Raw genomic sequence first — 5,421 nt, 5'->3', positions numbered from 1 at the left:
TTTGAAGAAAGAATTTTAAGCTCACAAAACTAAGCTGATAGGCAAACAACGGGTGAGTAGCTAACATAGAGGTGAATGAATTAAAAGCCCTTTAGAAAGGGGAGAAAATAATTTTATACACAAATCTGTTCATGTGCCCATAGCAAATTTTCACAACTGAACGTCAGATCTACAGCTTGAGGTACCAGCACTTCATGTAATCTATGTATAAGAATCTTCCTTCTCAATACTGAGAAGCTTTATAAGAAACTGTTTCACCATATTATTTTCAACTTATCCAACTGTACTGCTCTATTAGCAAACAGTTTCTAAATCATTCTTCTCCCATGTAAACATAAACAGTTTAACAAAATACTAACCCAGTTTGACAGAGCTTTGTGAACTTGGTCACTGATCAGAAAAAATAAATAAATAATGGGGAAAGTCATGAAAAGTAGACTTAAATCCTCTGTTTTGAAAAATGACACTTTCTTAGTGCTATTGGAAGGGCAAACTATTTTAAGCATCTAAACACATTAACCATCTGACCTCTTGAATTACAATCACCCCATGCTACTCAACACAGCTTTTCACACTTAAAGAGGAGGAAAGGCTCCCATACTTCCTAGTATCTGAAGTCCACACAGAGCCAATTAAAATAATACTCTGCGTGATTATAATGCTTTCACTTTTGAAAGTATCTTAAAACACGCATTTATCATTTAGTCAGGGCTGGACTATAGTTGGAAAAAGGACTGATGAATTATTAGTATGATGATGCTCTTCTATTGCTAGTAGTTCTCATTGTGTCCCTAGTCATACAAGAAACAGAATTTGTAGTGTGTGTAGCTCAGTAAAATCACTAAATACTAAAATAGTAAAGCTAGCTACAGATTAATGGTAGTCTGTCATGGGTTTTTGGTTTTTTTTTGTTTGTTTGTTTTGTGAAGCTAATTAATTATCTTGAAGAGAAATTAAACCAGAGCTTGACTTCATTAGCACCGTGCTCTCTTGAATTACCTACCTGGCCCTGGCAGAGATATAGCCAAATAACAACTGATTCAGTAGAGAGAGCCCCTTGGAATTACATGGAAGATCCAGTTCTAGAAATCTCCTAACTCCACTTCAACCTTATTTCTTCTTTGTAATCCTCACAACACTCCTCTGAGGTAGGTATTTTTATTCAACTATTGAACCGAGGAAAACAGAGGAGATTTTGACTGAAACAGAAAATTTAGTCCATAGAGCAAGAACCAAAAATCAAGAAAACCCCAGCTGCTACTAATCTTTATTCAAGACAATTTTGGTCTGGAAGCAGTGTTTATCAGGGGTCAATCCATGCACCACTTATCAGCATAGGCTCAACGGTGGAAAAGCAGAATTAATAATTCTATTCCTAGACTGGAAATAAAGACTTGTGCTTCTCATTGTGTAAAGTGAAGAGGCTGTATTTCTATGTAATAATAATGACTATTTTCTAATTCAGTAACTAACCAATAGGGAAAAAGAAAAGCCCTAAGTAATCAAAACACTGGAACAAATGAGCATTTTTCATAAATGAACACTTCTAAGTATAAACCACAGATCTGCTTTTAATTTTACTAAATGAAATAGGTATTTCTGTCCCACAATAACCTGTAATATTTGTACTACATCATTGTAATTATCAGAAAGATAGCTAATTCCTATCTATGAACGAAGTGTACCTGATATATCAAAATTAACTGGATGACTGATGAGGAAATAGTAAAATATCAAGTTCTCTTTCAATAGAAAGTTCAGCCATGATTCCACTATGTCCATGGCAACCACTGCCTTTTAATGCTTGTTAGTGTGTAAAAAAAATGTATTCATTATATACAGAAAAGATTATCAGGTACTGGTCATTAAAGTGTGTGACTGACTCTGAGAAATTTTGTTTACTCAAACTTTTGATTAATACAAAAAAGAAAGAAAGAAAAAAAAATTCAGCTGAAGCCTGACTATTCCATCACTCAGTAAGAAATGTCCTTAATGCCAACTAACTCACATAACTTAGTTGAGTCAAAGACATTCCCAAAATACTAAACACTACAATCATACTGTTTCTAAAACATTCTGAAAAAGTTCAGGAAAAAAGTTAACTCTGAAGAGCAAGGCATTGTATGATATGATACACAGAATGTAATTTTTTTTTTAAAAAAATTATCTAGAGAAACAATTCTATTTAAATGATTGATCATCAGTCAAGCTGCACACTACACCTTTGTTACTTGAGCGCATGTATGCACATCACAGTCATCTGCACTCTCACATATAAAACCAAGAGCAATATACCAACAATTTGATATGATTAAGACTTGGAATCCTTAGCAATTGTACTGACGCTGCAACGCTGGTGAACAACCCACCCATTGTGCTTGATCTGCCGAGAATGGCAATTCCTGGTAAGATTTTGGCGATGTAGGCTATTTCTGTTCAGAGAATGTCTTTCACCATGTTCCTTTATCCACTGAGTGGGACTAAAGCTCTTGATTTGTTCCAGAAAAGTTGATTGAGCAGGAAGAGCTGCAACATAGTAATGAACATGTTGCCCCACTTCATTCCGTACTTCAATTCTTTCCACCGCCATCCTCCAATCGGGGTTTTTCCCTTACTAGGACACTGCAGTCAGAAGAAAGTCTGAGAGAGGGATGGCTGCTGGGTTTGAAATTTTTCCTCCTTCTACTTCCCCTTCACCACCTCCAGGCCTAGGACTGCTCAGATTATGAAATTCATCAGTCTCACAGTTGCACTCATTAAGATTTCTGGAGCAATTATAAACGGACATGCTGGGATGTTCAATTAGAAGGTTTTCCAAAGGACTGGTTTCCACCTTGATAGTGGTTAATCCACCTGCAGTAAAGCATGGGGAGGGGTAATAACCCAACTCTCCTCCTTAGGACAGGCCTCAAACTGGACGAAGCAAGATTCACTAGTATCAGTTAAACATTCCAAGGAAGCTGGTGAACAGGAAAAAAACTGCAGGATGCTCGGTAGGTGATTCTTCACTGACGTCTTCCTCTTCTACTTCTGTTGAAAAATTAGTGTCTATGAAGGCAACAAGAATCCATTCATCATCTTCTTTTTCACTAAATTCTGGTTCTTTGCTTGAAGAGTTCTTTATTTCACCCACAAACATACTATTTATTCAACCTCTGGAACATTGTTAAGGCAAGAATGAGACTTTGGCTGGTTCTGTAGCTGCGATTTCAAAATTCTGTGTTCGATGAGCCCAATGGCACAGACAGGAAATTAAAGAGCATAAATTCTTACTTAAATAAAGTATGGAATGTGGAGAATCATTATTCTCAGGCCGGCCTAGGAAACGGCAGCCGGGGACTGAGGAGCTAGAGGGGCTCGGCTCGGAACGCCCCTGGCGCCTGAGGTAGTGCAGAGGGCCCGGCGGGGGGAACGCCTCGTCCTAATCCTCCCTCCCAGCGCCGCCGCCGCTCCCTCTGTGGCCATAGCTCTCTCTTCTTTTTCCTTAAAAACATTTTTGTTACAGGAGATGATTTTCTGAGATGGGAGAGGAGGTAATATAACAGGCAGAAATCTAGGTGATTTTGAAAAAAAATCTACAAAAATCCTGTTCTTAAAAATAAGCAAAATTCTAATTAGAACAACTCTTAAATTTTACCTCAAACCAATCAAATTGAGAATGATTATAAAAGACGGGAAAAGTTAATGCTAGATGTACTGTGGAAAGAGGAAAGCCAATACACTGGGGGTAGAGTTTTGCAACGGTCTCCCATTGTGGAAAACAATGTGGAATTATGATGAGAAATGAATGACCTTTTCTCCCCATACCTGGTTGCTCAGAGATCTTATTATTACACATATATCATGAGACAGGCAAAGATAAAAAGATAAATTGTATCTTACACATTATCAAATTATTCCTAGTAATACTGTTTCGTAGTAGCAAAGAACTTCAAAAAAGAAAATGCACATTAATTAGCAAATGGCAACAAATTGTACATGAATGGAATGTTATAGCCAAAAAAAAAAACCAAAACAAAACCCCCCCAAATCCCCAAACTAATGGCTGTGATGAATAAAATCGTGGTGATACTTTGGACTTCTTGTCCCAGAATTAGATGAGTTATACTTCCCCTTCATAATTCTAGGGGGTGGCTAGCTACATCTCCCTTTCAGAGATGACTTTCAGTAAGGCTTGTTGGGTCAAGTCCTCATTCTGGTCTATCCCTACTCCCACTCCTGCAGTTAGCATCCAGTGATAAGCACACCAGTTGCTTCAATTAGTATAGAATTGCTTTTGCAAAGGGATATTCACTTTGGAGATATTTATCTTAATCTTCTATAAATATTTCCATTTTCAAAAAAGGAAATATAAAATTTCATTGGTATAGATAACCCCTTGTCAGTGATGATTGGCAACTGCTTTACATATTTTTTAGGGTGTTGTCTGGGAGCAATGAGAGACTAAATGACTTACCCAAGGTCACATTGCCAGCAGATAGCAGAAGCAAGATTCAATCTTGGGTCATCCTGGCTCTAAGATTAGATCTTCCTTTCAGCAAATGGTTTAACTATTTAAAAAACTGTTGTTTTATTTGGCTTCACCCCTTGGGTTAAAGCAAATACCTGGTTTAGAGAATTTCTAGAAAATTAGTGCTCAGGAAAAGAATACGATGACAAACTTTATTGTTATAAGGCACAGCATCAGGAAAACAAAATACGTATATGGCAATACAGACAGAGAGAGTTTTTTCCTACATGCAAGAAATTCGCCTGAATCCTAGAGTAAGGGACATGAGTTGAGGAGGGAACATGCCCAAAACTGGGGTTCATGTTACAAAATTATATACCCTAAGAAAGGCTTGGTTGAGGACAGATGATCAGTGCCATATGTAGGAGAGAGCATTCCCCCCACTTTTAAAAATATAATATACATTATTTATTTAAACATTTATTTTTAAAAATTTTCAGTTCCCAATTTTTCCTTCTCTTTTCACCCATTGAGAAGGCAAGCAATATTATATCAATTATATGTGTGAAGTCATGCACAGCATATTTCCATATTAGCCACGTTATTTAAAAAAGTAATAAAAATAAAGTAAGTGAGAAATATACTTCTTTCTGCACTCAGAGTTCATCAGTTCTGTCTTTGGTTGTATATAGCATTGTTCTTCATGAACCCTTTGGAAATGTCTTTGGTCATTGTATTGATTAGAATAGCTGAGTCTTTCACAGTTGATCATTGTTACTATATTGCTGTTACTGTGTACAGAGTTCTGGTTCTGCTCACTTCACTTTGCCTCAGTTCATATAAATCTTCCGAGGTTTTTCTGAAAGCTTCACCCTCATCATTTTTTTAATGATGTAGACAATAGTACTCAATCACAAGGCTGTCTCACCCTCAGCATGATGCTCTCAGGCTGTCAGTACACCAGTTCCATT

General features: G+C 37.0%; 1 pseudogene; it reads right to left on the bottom strand.

Annotated features, from left to right (window-relative positions):
* Window positions 1–2,311: 2,311 nt before the first annotated feature.
* On the bottom strand, window positions 2,312–3,164 carry LOC114044795 (annotated as a pseudogene).
* Between the last annotated feature and the right edge of the window lie 2,257 nt (window positions 3,165–5,421).

This window comes from Vombatus ursinus, unplaced genomic scaffold (genome assembly GCF_900497805.2).
Source record: "Vombatus ursinus unplaced genomic scaffold, bare-nosed wombat genome assembly UNPS02014775.1, whole genome shotgun sequence".
NCBI classification, from domain to species: domain Eukaryota; kingdom Metazoa; phylum Chordata; class Mammalia; order Diprotodontia; family Vombatidae; genus Vombatus; species Vombatus ursinus.
The sequence above is the reverse complement of the archived record's forward strand: the minus strand, read 5'-3'. Positions and strand labels throughout refer to the sequence as shown.